Genomic DNA, 16760 nt, shown 5'->3' on the forward strand with positions numbered 1-16760 from the left:
TGAAGGGAGCCGACTCTCGTCATTCATATGAAAGAACCGGCTCGTTTACTAGGACCCATCACTATAAGCAACACCATTGTTGTAATAGGGGGGAAAAAGCAAACATTGCAGGGAAACCTGCTGACCACTGAACTTGCAGGTCAACCAGCAATTACTTTGAGAAGGAGAGAGAGATTGTTCAGTACTTACAACCTAGTCTAATGAAGCCAAAACCCAAAATGAAACCAGAGTTGCTTGTTTTTTGTTAGTTATATTTTCTTGAAAAACTAATATACTTAGTAATATCGGTGTAAGATATAGGTAAAGGGGGCAACCAGCCACACACAACACCCCTTAAAGACAATAAAGGAAGAAAGATGCTTCTTAGGTAACACTAACTGAGCTCTGAACTGGCAGTTCCTCAAGCAACCAAATAGAAAAATGTGTAGGTGCCATCAACCCGTTTTGTCATGATCTCAATGCATCCATAGTTCAAAGTTAAGCAACATTACAGATTGTATTAAAATATGATCCTCTTTTATGTATGGAATTTCTATATGTCTCAAATGTTACATAATTCAAACAAACCTAGATCCTGCGGTCGTGCATAACCCCTTTCTATCTCCCTTCATTTCTTCTGTTTATTATCAGATTATATTTACACAACTTTAGTTATCCCCATTACGTGTCACGGGGGTCACTAGTGACTTCATCTATGCACAGTTACTCCATGGACATCAATCGTGTTTTCCATAGTGGATGATACAACATGAGATCTGACGACACCCAGGCAGCTGGGGCTTCTGTCGGGTTTGCACTGGACAGGAAACGTTCTGCATGCAGGAAGTGTCCCTCCACCCACCCACAGTTCTCACACTTTCTATTTCGGTAAGTTCCTATTTCAGTAAGATTTATAGTAAATAACAGCGATCACCAGCCTATAGCACTCTAGGTTCTACTCTACCAAGGGTGTATAGAACATGGAGGCCTCTATGTGGCCCTTGGTGAGATAGTAGGGAGCACAGCCCTGTGCAAGATGCCCCAAGAGGGGGGTAAATGGTTCCAATCAGGGGAGTAATCTGGGTGGGGCAGTGTAGATGGGGTCCTGAGCCCATTAATTGTCACCTCTAATCCCAAGGGTCATGGAAAGCAGAAGGGGACAAACAACAGGTCTCTGTACCTCTAGTCTCAGTGGACATGTAAAGGGAAAGGGGACTAACACGAGGTCCTTTGTCCCTAATCCCAAGGGTCATAGAAAAGGGATCAAACAAACTCCAGGCCCCTCACCATTAGACCCAAGGATCATGGAAAGGGGAAGGGGGCTAATTGGGCAGGATCGGGCAGACACCTGGTCCTTCACCACTAGAGTCATGGAAATGGGATCAAATAAACTCCAGGGCCTTCACCATTAGACTCAAGGTTCATGGAAAGGGAACTAACACCAGGCTCTATGTCCTAAAGGTCATGGAAGACGGGAGGGGACAAATACCAGTCCCTTCTTCATCATAAGTACTAAGGTTCATGGAAAGGGGACTAACACCAGGCTCTATGCCTCTAGTCCTAAAGGTCATGGAAGACGTGAGGGGACAAATACCAGTCCCTTCATCATAAATACTTAGGCACATGGAAAGGGGATCTGACAAAGACCAGGCCCTTCACCTCTAGACCCAAGGGTCATGGAAAGGGGATGGGACAAACACCAGGCTCTTCACTGACAGAACTTAGGGTCATGGAAAGGGGAATGGACAAACTCCAGGCCCATTGCCCCAAACCCAAAGTTCATGTAAAAGGGGAGGAGACTAACACCAGGTTCTATGCCCCTAGGGCAGTGATGGCTAACCTATGACACGCGTGTCAGTGCTGACACACGTAGCCATTTTCACTGACACGCGGCTGCCTGAGAGTTAAGTTTCATCCTACATGATCAGGTGCAGTAGCCGGGAGGCTGAGAGATTGCACTGAGCTTCCAGCACTCCCCCCTCCTCCTCCTCCTCCCCCGGGCCGGCCCCTCCCCATGTGTGAGCTGTGCCTAGTGTCTCCAGTCAGCACAGGTATCAGCACAGGGCACAGCAGGAGAGGTGACCCGGCCATACACCCAGGTGGCTCCTCTGCAGCTCCTGATAGTTGTGGTGCGGGGAAGATGGCAACACAGTCAGAGGTCACATCGCTGCTGCCTTGTGTGATGTCCCAGCAGCTGCCACCTCTACACTGACCAGCTCCAGAGCAGGGATGAGGGAGGACAACCACTCCCATCATACAGTGAGTAAGGTCAGTGAACTGTATGATAGAAGACAGTCATCAGGGCTTGTGTGTCAGTTTTGTGACGTACAAGCCTTGAAATAATCGCAACGCCTTGCAAATCGCCAGCCATTGCGATTATTTTGCTCCGCACACCTTCTCCATGCCAAGAGGGCATGAAGGAAATGCGGACAGCGGCGCCTGCACCCTCGCTATAACCTGTGAACTTTCATGACTGAAAGTTTGCAGGTTACTAAGCAATTTCACACCTGTCTGATTGTATGGCAGTACATGGTAGGATCAATCAGACAATCCACGGTTAAAGTACCCTAGAAGTTAAATAGTATACATATTTGTTATTTAAACTATAAATATCACAAAAATATGTTTTTTTGTCAAGGTGACACACCACCCGAGTTATGCTCGGTTTTTTGGCGAATTTTGACACACCAAGCTCAAAAGGTTGCCCATCACTGCCCTAGGGTCATGGAAAGGAGTACAATGGGTGTCTTTCTCCCTTTGCCACTAGTTCCCTGGAGTAATTAAAAGGGCTAGGGGACAGACAGCTCTAGCCATAAGGTTCATTGTAAGCGGGAGAAGACAAACAGCAGGGTCCAGAGTGGGAACACCTGGCTCAGAGGTCCATTTTAGGAGCCCTGAACACCTATGGTAGGGGGTTGGCGTGCCAAAAACTGGCTTGGATCCTGCATATCTGATATGTTGATGATTTTTCGCTAATAGAATAACAGAACGGAGCAAATTCCGCCACAGGAAAAACATCTGCAAAAATTGACACGGCACGACGTGTAACCCCGCACCGCAGATCGATTTCCCCATCACTTTCATCCATTTTGTTATTCCCGTACAACATAGCGGATTATCTGGCGGCAGGTTCACAGCAGCTAATCCGCTGCAAATATTTCCCTCGGGAACCCGGCGCATTTTCAAGAAACTATCATTAATGGTGACCATGTGTCTACATTATTATGCAGTTTTCATTCTGGTGTAACTTGATTATGAATAGAATTCCAGAACAGCAGTGAAGACTGACAGATAAGCAGACAATAAGGATATGCAACTCTTTATCAATCTACAGTAGAGCCGGATGAGATCCGCTACCAAGCGGCACACGTTATCCCCAAAAAAACAAAAATCCAAGAGATTAAACCCTAGGAAATTCAGAGACATATGGAAAGTGTTGTATATGGAGCTGAGCAACATGTAAGCAGATTTTAAAGTGATCGATACGCTGATCAATAATGTCAGACCCAGGGGATGGCAACCCCCACTCTGCCAGGCTCCGGGACGTGATTGTATTACTATAGCTATACGGCGAGTAGTCAATAATTCATAAATTATACATGATACGAGCAGATCCCGAGGAACGCAGGAAGTGAGAAGTGGGGTCTGTGGTTCCCCCACCGTGTCCATTTCATGGGGTGATCGATAGCATCGCTGTTAAACAAGCGGGAGGCAGCCACCAGACCTGCCCCATGATACCGAATATTTCTCTATCAGTCAAGAATATGGAAACCAAAACTCCCAGCATGCCTTGCCAGCCTTGGGTAAAGTTCACCAGCCGTGCCGTGACATCATGGCGAATGGACGAAGGCCATAGTCAGAGATGAAAGCCTATGGATGACGCCCAAGAATCCCATTGATGACCTGAAGGGCGGCGCTATGTGCTCTGGTTGAATAGAACTATGGTCAACCCCCTTTGTATAGGACTGATGAAGATATCCCGGAGCTGTACTTATCTCCACCAGTACCGTAGAGTAGTATTACTCCATTCACATTGGAGTGCCCCATTCCCGTGTCTTAGGACTGTATGGGTAAAATTATGGGTGCGTCCACATACCCCAAATTCATCTCAAAGCTTTACCGACCCACGTTGCAAAAAAACAAGTGGTTGTGGAGGGATACTAAGTTGTTGAGGTCACCATACAACACCAGCAACCGTCTGTCTATATAATGTTTGGAAAGTATCCGAGTGTATAGGATATACGGTATACCTTGGTATTGTAGGGTTCCGGGGTGTAACTTGAACCTAATGGGGCCCAAAGCAAACTTAGCACCAGCACCAGGTCTTCTCATATTACGGAAGAGACGTCTTATGGGTTCTATGTGGTTCTTAGACCTGGGTTTGACCCATCAATGTTTGACCTTTGTATTGCTCCGGCTGCAGCTATACTGTAACCCGTGGAGATCCAGAATTGGGGAGAATAGGGGACCAGGATTTATTTTGATGGGACTTCAGTGGCTCCTTACGAGATGTGTCTGTTGGTAAAAAACCCCTTTAAGGAGCCGTTTGCAGAAACATTCCTAAAAAAAGAGCCTACGTGAAACCAAAAACATACTTTGTGTGACAAATATTCAATTATTAGAAATATCTTTAAAAAAACACGATTGATGATTTGATTTAGTGAGAAACCATTCTCAATTTGTCACGGAGACCGACGTTATCGAGGACTTCGGTCATGATGAGAGACTGTTTTTAAAAAACTTTCGATGTAGCTGAGATCTGAGGAATTCTTTATGAACTCCTAAAACCAGACCCAAAACACTAAAGTGACTCAGTCAGTGACATGACATCTTCTCCTCACATTTCCCGCTCTCTCCGCTGCCTCCATGATTGTGAATGAAAGTCTTCCACAGCGCCTAAATTTATACCCATCGTAGACTCCGCCCCCATGGAGGTAACTCCGCCCCGCAGCGTCGCGGTTGGCTGTGTCCAGGCGTCGCTCCCGCCCCTCCCGGGCTGTGCTGACATCAGTGCTGGGCAGGCAGGAGACAGACACCGTGCAGCAGGGAGTGCACCGAGCACCGGACACCGCTCCTGCCCAGGTCAGACACTGCCGCGTGTGAGAGGATGGGAACCGCATCATGTGTACAGCGGGATTAGCATGTATGTGTGATGCGCGCGTGTATCATGTGTGCATTATTATAGGCTATCTGCATGATGCTGCACACATGTGATTATCATGTATGTGTCTTGTATGCATAGTGTTACCTGTATGTACATGTCTGCTATGTATGATCCTTGGTATCAACATGTGAACTATGTATCATCCTGCATTTATGTAGTCATAGTAGGTATGTATGTATGTCATGCCGGGTTTATGCATGTGCAGCATTTATGTATGTTTTATGTATTCACATGTGCAGTATGTATGTTTTATGTATTCACATGTGCAGTATGTATGATATTCTATATAGTCACATGTGCAGTATGTATGATATTCTATATAGTCACATGTGCAGTATTGTGTATGATGTTCTATATAGTCACATGTGCAGTATTGTGTATGATGTTCTATATAGTCACATGTGCAGTATTGTGTATGATGTTCTATATAGTCACATGTGCAGTATTGTGTATGATGTTCTATATAGTCACATGTGCAGTATTATGTATGATGTGCACTATGGATAATTTTAATGTGTGTAGGATTATGTATAATGTATGCATTCTTGTGTATAGTATGTAATCACATATGCAGAATGTATGTATGATATATCTGTTCACATGTTCAGTATGTATGATGATGAATCTATTCACATTATGTATGAAGTAGCATATAATCACATGTACAGTATACATTTATGGTGTATATGAACAATGTATTCACATGAACTGTATATTTGAACCTTACAGTATGTATGATGTACACCAATACATTATATCTGTGCCCCCTTTTATTTGTATCTCCACTAGATTGTTCCCAAAATAAAAAAAAACACATAAAAAAGGAAACGATAACCAGAATGTAGAAAGCATAAAATATCACTTTATTAGAGCAATTAAAACAAATCCATTAAGAAAGACAACATCCACATAAATAGTCCAGCCATGGTCACATAACTGAGTATACATGAGGAATAGATCGCAGTAACCTGTATAGAGGTAGAGGAGGAATAGTCCTCAGAACAAGGCAAGGTATTTGCTTACAGACAAGTATTGCACATTACCCAGAGGAATAATAGAGGACATAGGACATATACATACCACATGTACAGTATGTGAATGCTGCATGTATAGTGTACATACATTTTCACATGTATAGTATCTATTATGTTATATATATGCACATAAACTTTATGTATGATGTATGTATTCACATGTATAGCATGTTTGTTGTGTAAATTTACATGTACATTATGCATGTTGCATGTATTTACATGCATTGTATGTAAGATGTATGTACAGTATGTATGATCCTACATGTATAGTATGTATGATGTGTATATTCACACGTATGTATGTATTCCCCTGGTCACTATGTATACTCATGTACCTACATGTACAGTATGTGTGATGTTTATATTCGCATGTACATCATGTATGATGATTTATGTATTGTATGTATTATGTTTGGTCTGTATACCCATGGCCACTATGTATAATGCCTCATGTATGTACATGTCCATTATGTATGATCCTGCATGTAGAACATGTACAGTATGTGTGATGTGTATATTTGCATGTACATCATGTATGATGTTTCATGTATTTTCATGTATTGTATGTATGATATTCCCATGGTCACTATGTATAATGTCTCATGTATGTGCATGTACAGTATGTATGATGCTGCATGTAGAACATGTGGGTCGCTGTGTATGATGTGCCAGGCTCTGTACTCCGGGTTGTACGGCGCCATCCTGCAGGTTGTATGTGACTCCCTGTGCCCTGCACTGCGGGCACATCATGGATCTCCTCTTTAGGCTTCTTATGGGACGTCCCCATTAATCCCGGATTTAGTGGCCTCTTCCGTCTACCTGCTGCACCTGTAATCCGTGATGCCACTCTGCCCCCGCACGCCGGCTCCCAGGACTGCTGATGCGTGCCTAGATGTCACCCGGGGGCAGATGACAGATTTCTGACTGTGAGGAAAATGAATCCTAGTGGCCCGGATAATGGGCGCTGTGCGGGCAGACGTCCGTGTCACTGGAGCAATCACAGCTGCTGCGGAACCTCTTGGGAAGCATCTGTCACTGCCTCTCATCTGGAGCGGTTATCGGGCTCTGATCTGGGGATTATAATTGTTGATTTACAATTTTGATATTTTGCGCGTCATGTGTATTATATGGATCTTTTTCGATATTTTTTTTTAGATAACATTTCATATAAAATATAAAACACATCCATATGTGTAAAATTTAAATAATGAGATCACTAGATTGGCGTCGTGGGTCTCTGGCTTCCTCGTACCGTCCTGTCCATGACAAACGCGCGGATTGTGACTAAAAAATATTGCGGTGAGAGTAAAAAAAAACTAGCTAAAATAAAAACTTTCCATATTTCTCATTTCAACCAATGACGGCACAGCTTACATTTTTCAATAGCAGCTCAGTTAATGAAAGCTGTGCTGTGATTGGCTGACTAAGGAAGATCTCCTTTTAGAAGGTTTTTATAAATTTCCCCCATGTTTTTTTTTTTCACACTGGTCGCTGTCGGCAACTAGACTCTGTTTTGCGCAATATTTATGTCACATGACCCGTACCTTCACGTCGCCTATGAATTTTGCAGGACATCCCCTTTAAGAGGGCACTATGGCACTTGTCATTCTACCACAGGTTTCTAGTAGAGCCCAGACATTATAGACCACCATAAGTCTCAGGTAACACCAGTAAGGGCCAAAGTGATGTGTATTATGGCTCGGTGTCCATAATATCAACCAGCTTTATTGAACATTTCACTTCGTGAACGGTCAGGTGTGTGAGGTGAAGGTGCGTTGTCGGATTCTTCTGAGTTGCAGGGTCTGTTATGTAAGAACATCTGTTTTAGTGGAGTTTAGGTTTTTCGGGTGGAGGGGGTGGTATATACGACGAGTTTAGACAGAGATTTTTATAGTCGAAAGATGGAGGAATTCCTGATTATTGTAGTAACAGAGTTATTTGTGGATGTTGGGAGTTTTCCTGGAAATATTCAGCGGATCTGACTTGATGGTTACGTTGTGATGGTTTTGTGGAATTTTGGGTGTCCGATTACTGGCAGGGGCCACTTTAACAAACTTTTTTGAGGGGCTCGGCGGTTAGTTTAACGTGAAACTAAAGAACTACAACTCCCAGCATGTTCTGTGGTATTATTGTTACTGGAAAAACAACCTGGAAATATGTGGGATCATGGAATAATAGAACATTCTGTGACTGGGGACACGGAACATTCCATGCTTTATGTATGAACAATCCTTGTCTGTTTGATTTGGGGGTAGATGTCGCCTCACAGGTGTCCACCACCTGTCTAAATATGGATTTCTCCGGCATCCATGAGGGTTCTGAGCGAAGGCTTTGCAGCTTAAAGGGAACTTGTCACTAGATTTTACCCCATTAAACTCCCATCCCTCTCAGGTAGAGGATGAAATGTCCTTTCTAGAATTCCCTCTTTTATGTGAAATCTCACCCGTTTACCTATTTAAAAAAAAAACTCCTCCAAAATCATATGCAAATAATTAGAGAAGAGTCATATTATACATGAGATGAGTCAAGTTTAGAATCTGCAGGTACAGTGTCACTTTAGACTTCCCCTATCTTCAGTTCTATGGTAGTTCTATGTTGCTGGTGTCATATTAAAGATAAGAATCTCATCTTTCAGATCACATCAGGCTTGTGCTTCTGTGATTTACAGAACCATAGATACAGGCTGTAAAAGGAATAGGCAACAACTGGATCTGTATCTGCTGTTCGCATTTCCCATGTCTTTTCCAGTGTAGCTCACATAACCACGATCCTGATGGAATCTGAAAGATGGGATTCTTATCTGTAATATGGCACCAGCAGCATGTTTCTAGGTGCTATAGAACTGAAGATAGGGCATCTGAAGTGACCCTTCAATGTAGCCTTTAAACAGGTAAAATATGACTCTTCTCTGCTCATTGTCAAATGACTTTGGTGGATTTTTTTTTTATAGGTAAACAGGTGAGAATGCACATGAAAGAGGGAATTCTTAAAAAGGACATTTCATTCCGTACCTGAGGGGGCTAGTAGTGGGTTAAAATACTCTGGTGAGTATCCCTTTAAAGGGGTTGAACTCCCTTTCTAGGGGTCTGATCTTTGGGATTCCCAGTGATCCAAAGCGTAAATAAAGCCTCTGGAGTTAAGCAAAAGGATTCTCAATTCCTGTCAGCAAGCAGAGATCTTGAAAATGGTGAAAATTTTTACACAAATAATAGAAAGCTGTAGACTTCATTTTGGCACATTGAACGCTTTGTAGCATCTTGTGGATTTTTGAGGAATTTTATGTATCATGGGACATCATAACCTCTGACACATAACTTTATAGAGTACTAGTCTATGCAGCGTAACATCTAGTGCATACAGTGTGATTCCAGCGCTACACAGCTACAAAGTCATGAGGCGTTCCATCTGCCTGAAATAAGCTGAATGTACAAACTTTTATACTGTGTCTCTAAAAATAGCAAAACTTATCTGGTGTATTGTGTAATAAAGAGAGCGCATCTCATGGTGAAATGTCATGTATATACACTACTAGCAGAATAGTGAGTGCAGAGTATAATACAGGATGTAACTCAGGATCAGTACAGGATAAATAATGTCATGTATGTACACAGTGACTGCACCAGCAGCAGAATAGTGAGTGCAGCTCTGGAGTATAATACAGGATGTAACTCAGGATCAGTACAGGATAAGTAATGTCATGTATGTACACAGTGACTGCCCCAGCAGCAGAATAGTGAATGTAGCTCTGGAGTATAATACAGGATGTAACTCAGGATCAGTACAGGATAAGTAATGTCATGTATGTACACAGTGACTGCACCAGCAGCAGAATAGTGAGTGCAGCTCTGGAGTATAATACAGGATGTAACTCAGGATCAGTACAGGATAAGTAATGTCATGTATGTACACAGTGACTGCACCAGCAGCAGAATAGTGAGTGCAGCTCTGGAGTATAATACAGGATGTAACTCAGGATCAGTACAGGATAAGTAATGTCATGTATGTACACAGTGACTGCACCAGCAGCAGAATAGTGAGTGCAGCTCTGGAGTATAATACAGGATGTAACTCAGGATCAGTACAGGATAAGTAATGTCATGTATGTACACAGTGACTGCACCAGCAGCAGAATAGTGAGTGCAGCTCTGGAGTATAATACATATATAGGATCAGTGCAGGATTGTATCTGATCTTCATACCTCATGTTTCTGATTTGCTGGTAGGAATGACTTCTAGATGTTGTTATTTTTGTGCGTGTGTCGGAGATAGTTACTGTAATTGTATTTTCCTTTACACCTACGTAACATTTATATAACGCGCAGCAAATCCATGTCCAAAGTGGAACATTTTCTAGTGAGTAATCCAACATGGAAAGACGTAACGGGTCGTCCATAATCCCAGTTGTGAGGTTCTTGCTGCTGTGTGTTTGTTATTTTGGGTCAATTTACAGCAAATACTATAAAAGTTGGGAGACAGAACCAATGGAAAGCCACTTGTCATGCACCTACATGGTGAATACTGAGTTAATAGAGGAGGAGTCCTTTTCAGGACACGGATCTTTTAAGTTTATACAAAAAGCATCTGAAAAATGCAGGAATCCCAAAATTTTGGCAGGTCCCTCACATTATACAGTAGATTAGTGGAGGTCCCAGCAACAATCTACCCTGGGTAGATGTAAGATCGAACCTTTGTGAATGTTTCTAGTGGCAGCAGGACTGTGAAAAAATGAATTTTAATGCCAGGAGTGGGCGGACATCCACACACTGCTGTGCTCTGTGCTCTCTGCAGACATTGTAAGGCATTGCTCCTGGAAACATGTGTTATTATAAGATTGTATGTTGTTAGTAGCAGCAGGACTTTGAAATACGGCTATGTATTGCAAGATTGTGTTTTCTAAAAATTCACAGGGGGGGTGAATTTTAAAGGAAATCTACCACCAGGATGAAGGATTGTAAACCAAGCACACTGACATACTGGTGAGTGCCCCCTCTGGCAGGTTCTGCTTTTCTTTTAGCTTCTTAGGACCTTATTTTTACAATAAAAAGGTTCCACAAATTATGTAAATGAGCCTCTGGGGCTCCAGACTCTATAGATGTCAATGGAGCTTGGAGCCCCGAAGGCTCATCTGCATAATTTTTAAAACCTCTTTTTCGTAAAAACAAAGCTACAAGAAGAGCAGGTCCTGCCAGAGGGTTGCGCACACTAGTATGTCAGTGTGCTTGGTTTGCAATCCTTCGTCCTGGTGGTAGATTTCCTTTAAGTTATCTGTAATTTGGTTTCTCCCAGTTTCCACCTCTTTTGCGTCCCTGTATCATGCTCCGCCTCCTGCCGACCTCCACTAGCCATAATGCTGGAAATACGTTGGCATGGAGTGTTCCTTTAAGGATGTTCTCTCTTAATGCAGTTTATTATAATAATGTTGATATTACGTTATCGTCTTCCTTGGTGACTCTGGGAAGTGTCACATGCCCAGATCTGCCCGCAGCGGAGCCTGATGAAGGTCTCCCGGTAATCGGACCCTTCAAGGCTCAGGATGTGATTTCATCTATTTTGGCTTTTAATGGTTTTTCAGGTCCGGCGGCTAAGTCCGTCTTGTATGACATGTAGCGCGTTCATAATCCCGGATTTACAATGTATTTACAAAATTTGAGCTGTGTGCCAGGCGTTGTCCAGGTGGTGGTGCGGAGCCGTAAATCCCGACACCGGTCCTGACTTGTCATTGTAAGGAATGTGACCGGGTCCGGCTGTTTTTTTTTTTTTTTTTTTTTTTTTTGTAAAAGTAAAGTTTTTATCCAGGGCAGAATTTCTATGATGCCAGATCTCTGCTTGCTGTTGGTGAATAGGAGCACTGTGACGTCTTATCTGCTTTTCATTCTGAAATCTGTGCTGAACTCCCTCTTGCTAGCGACAGCCGGATCTCCGATTACATAGATACATTATAGGAAGTGGAGGCGGAGCAGTGAGTTAAAGCCGCTAGATCTCCTTCCAGCAGATCCTAGCAAACCCCAGATTTGCACACAGTTTTTCCTCCTGTGTATAGTATAATGGGAGATCCCAATTATGCATCAAAATTTAAAGGGGGTTTCCATCCATTTTCTTGAAGACCTTTCCCCGGATTGGTCTATGGGTGCCGACACTGGACCATTGTATTGATTTGCTGTTCTGTACTTGCTTGTCTACAATGCACTGAGCTGAATTCATATGTCTCCATACATTGTATAGTGGTCATTGTGAGGTACTGCAGGCTTGGCTTCCAGACTGATACCCGAAATAGAACAAATGTTTGTTTCCGGGGCCCGAATGTTGAACCCCTCCCTCCACTGATCACCTATGAATAGAAAGTGTCTGCAGCTCATGGGCTGATGATCTATGCCCTAAATAATATTTGCCCCCTCCCATATTCCCTCACATGTGGACCTCGCTTAAGATCCCACCACAAAATCCACAGCTAAATTCACTTTTAACCCCAACATGACAAGGATTGTTTGTGATACGACCGCCCCTTTAAGTCGGTCATTATATCTCTTACAATGGTAGTCACAGGGCCATCCCACAATCTTAAAGGAAATCTACCATCAAGATAAACAAAGACCACTTCCTCATAGATCCAGGCACAGTAACTGTGGTAATCTTCTTATACTTGTTATCCATTACCTCATTCCTTCGAAAATTAACTTTTAAAATTATGCTTATGAGCTAGAAGTGCTCTGGGGGTGTAACCAGAGTCCCTCCGTGCTGTCGCTTCACAGGCTGTTACACTGTACATGAGCCCCCCTTCCACCATGTACTGTAACTTTCTCTACTGCAGTGAGATTACAATAGGCTGGGGCTGGTGATGGTTGGGGAGGGGAGACGGTGTAACAGCCTGTGAAGCTGAAGCACAGAGGGACTGGGGTAACACCCCTGTAGCCCTTCAGGCTGATTAGCATATTTTAAAAGTTGATTTTAGAAGGAAGAAAGTCATGGATAACAAGTATAAGAAGATTACTCCTAGATCCAGGGACCCCAACTGTGGTAATGTCCCTGGTTTATAATGCTTGACTTTGATGGTACATTTAGTTAAAGGCAGCGGTATCTATTATTTAGAACTCCCCTTTAAGGAACGACTTGGTGGTGAGTTGTAGTCTTTTGCTGGGAGCGCATTCACCCTGGGTTCATGGTAATCCCAGGGCTGTGCCGGAGATGGCGGGAGATCACCCTCTCATCTGTCTAATGCTCTACCAGGACTTTCCTCTTTCTCCTGACCCAGATCTGTAGAAGGGAGCTGCTGTCAGGGCGGATTCTTCTATGGAGCAATCATCGGATGAGATAAATAAAGCCGCTGTTTTGTAGGGAATCTCTCTCCACGGGGGCACGTGAAACGCCGAGTGAACGTTGCTCTTCCTACTGACTGTCAAGCTTCAGCCGCGCTTAAAAGAGCAAGTAAAACCCGTATTTAACTTCAGCGGATATTAAAGGCACATTGTAAGCTGAGTAATGTGCATTAACATAATGGAACCCCCGACCACAATGCCGGGAGTAAACGAGCAAAAGAGTCTGGCGCCGCGCGAGGAGAACGGCTCTTATGGGTTTATTATAGCAAGTTCTCGCAGTTAGTGTTATGGGTCATGTCGGGATAGGACTGATCCACTCTCTAAGGCCAGGTTCACATCTGTATTAATGGAATATGCCAAAAAAAATTCCAAAAATTGCTGATGACTTCTGTAAGTCACAGACCCGCCCCTTTCTATTGTTCCCGTTCAGGGCAGTATCCGGTGACCTACAGGAAACTTACCTGAGCTGCTGACTACTGGGCTACTCATGCCTAACATGAAGTCAAATCTTGTTTTAGTGTTTAAGGTTCACTGAAATCAGCAAATTTGGGACCACCAAACCCCCATCATACCTTCTATAATTATAAGGGTGGCTGAGTGAGTAGCACTTCTGCCTTGCAGCGCTGGGGTCCTGGGTTCGAATCCCACCCAGGTCAACATCTGCAAAGAGTTTGTATGTTCTCTCCGTGTTTGCGTGGGTTTCCTCCGGGTCCTCCAGTTTCCTCCCACACTCCAAAACATACTGGTAGGTTGATTAGATTGTGAGCCCCATTGGGGACAGGGACTGATTTGACATGCTTTGTGCAGCGCTATATAAATAAAGTATTAATATTATTTATTATTATGCTGGGGTTTAGGATCTTAAACCTATTTGGCTCACCTTGTCCTGCTATGAAGAGAGACCAAGGCACGTCTCTAAATCATGGGTCATCTCTCCTCGCCGGCCAATGCTGTATCCTTCCATTCTGAGATTTCCTGCTCTGGGAGGGGAAGAGAGATCTGCTTCATTAAGTCATAGGACACAGAGCTATCTCGGAGACTATTTTTGATAAGGATGATATTTTTGGGGTGCTGGGACAGTTTTATAGTTTACACCCCTGTAATAGAAGCTGGTTCCAGCTTAAACCTGTTGCACACAGTGTGACGGTGGCTATAGGTAATTCTTAGTGACAAAGTCTATGTGTCTGTAAAAGTGAGTAGGCTCGGTTTGTTTTCCTCTTACATGTGCTGTTGCCTAGTAACTGGTGAAGTCTCGGAGCGCGTACGTCCTGGAAGTATTGTCACTTCTTCCAATTATATGTTATTATATTCTGAGGTGTCCGTCGTCATATCCTCTATGTTTTATCGCTAATATTGGGGCCTGTTAATGAGCGCGTTTCGTCCTCTTGGATACTTGGACTGGTCCTTCGCTCATACTAATGCCTGCCGGAGCCTCCCGTACTTAGGGAGAGACATTGATTTTATTTTTTCCCTTTCATCTCCGATTCTTCTGGGATCCCTATCTGCAGATACTTCCAGTAACTCTGCCCCCCCCCCCCTCCCTTTACTTATATGACACAACTAATCCTGTAATTGTCCATTTGTAACCTGCAAAGACAGAGAATAAATGGAAAGTTCTGCTGTAGATTATCTAGATCAGCTGTATTGGTGGGTTTCCAATAATTGGTCTGCAAATGCACAAGCTGCCTTGTTCTAGAATCATGAGGTGGTCACTTCTGGGAGGTGCCTTGTTCTAGAATCATGGGGTGGGCACTTCTGGGAAGTGCCTTGTTCTAGAATCGTGTGGTGGGCACTTATGGGAGGTGCCTTGTTCTAGAATCGTGTGGTGGGCACTTCTGGGAGGTGCCTTGTTCTAGAATCATGGGGTGGGCACTTCTGGGAGGTGCCTTGTTCTAGAATCGTGTGGTGGGCACTTCTGGGAGGTGCCTTGTTCTAGAATCGTGTGGTGGGCACTTCTGGGAGGTGCCTTGTTCTAGAATCGTGTGGTGGGCACTTCTGGGAGGTGCCTTGTTCTAGAATCGTGGGGTGGGCACTTCTGGGAGGTGCCTTGTTCTAGAATCGTGTGGTGGGCACTTCTGGGAGCTGCCTTGTTCTAGAATCGTGTGGTGGGCACTTCTGGGAGGTGCCTTGTTCTAGAATTCTGGGGTGGGCACTTCTGGGAGCTGCCTTGTTCTAGAATTCTGGGGTGGGCACTTCTGGGAGTTGCCTTGTTCTAGAATCGTGTGGTGGGCACTTCTGGGAGGTGCCTTGTTCTAGAATCGTGTGGTGGGCACTTCTGGGAGGTGCCTTGTTCTAGAATCGTGTGGTGGGCACTTCTGGGAGGTGCCTTGTTCTAGAATCGTGTGGTGGGCACTTCTGGGAGGTGCCTTGTTCTAGAATCATGGGGTGGGCACTTCTGGGAGGTGCCTTGTTCTAGAATCATGGGGTGGGCACTTCTGGGAGGTGCCTTGTTCTAGAATAGTGGGGTAGGCACTTCTGGGAGGTGCCTTGTTATACAATTGTGTGGTGGCACTTCTGGGAGGTGCCTTGTTCTAGAATCACACTGTGGCCACTGCTGTGAGATGTCTTGTTCTAGGATCATGTGGTAGCCACTGCCGATAGGTGCTTTCTTCTAGAATTGTTTGGTAGGCACTGTTCAGAGATTCCTTGTTCTAGAATTGTTTGGTAGGCACTGTTCAGAGATTCCTTGTTCTAGAATTGTTTGGTAGGCACTGTCCAGAGGTTCCTTGTTACAGAATTGGGTTGTGGCCACTGCTGAGAGGTTCCTTGTGTTTTGCTCAAGTATAAATGTTTTTTTTTTTTTTTTATGGTTTTCTTCTTGCTCGCTAAAGGGGGTGTAGCCTATGTCTGACAATTCTCAATCCAGAAAGTTTCTGAGATGCCTTCTGCCTTTGAGAAACTTGGGAGACAACCAGTATTGTCCCCATTGTCACTGCTGTTGTGGTGTTACAATGTGTCACGTGCGGTTCTCTTCCGATTCCCGTGGAGACTTTCGTGCGATGTTCATTTTACTTTCATTTGATGCATTAAAGAAGTTTTCTTCCTTGCATTAAAACAAGTTTTATGAGTCCTGAAAAATACATGATGCTAAAATGTATTTGGATCTCATGAGATATTTATGGGAATGAGGCGTGCAAGGCGCCGCCGACGATCTGAATGCATTCTCTATTTCGGATAATTACTTTTAGAAGCTTCTTCGTGCATTTAAATGTTGAACTTCACCACTCAGTAACTTCATCCCGTTTACACAGATACCGTATATACTCGAGT

The 16760-nt window shown here is 43.8% G+C and overlaps 1 protein-coding gene across 2 annotated transcripts in view; it reads left to right on the top strand.

The window, feature by feature from the left end:
- The first annotated feature begins 4961 nt into the window (after window positions 1-4961).
- Window positions 4962-16760, top strand: part of CAMK1 (calcium/calmodulin dependent protein kinase I) — a 73824-nt gene continuing 62025 nt past the window's right edge. For both annotated transcript variants that reach the window (XM_072128455.1, XM_072128454.1), the window contains exon 1: window positions 4962-5061. The gene's annotated coding sequence lies outside the window, so the exon portion shown is untranslated. The remainder of the gene's footprint in view (window positions 5062-16760) is intronic.

The sequence above is a fragment of the Engystomops pustulosus genome, chromosome 10 (assembly GCF_040894005.1).
Source record: "Engystomops pustulosus chromosome 10, aEngPut4.maternal, whole genome shotgun sequence".
NCBI classification, from domain to species: domain Eukaryota; kingdom Metazoa; phylum Chordata; class Amphibia; order Anura; family Leptodactylidae; genus Engystomops; species Engystomops pustulosus.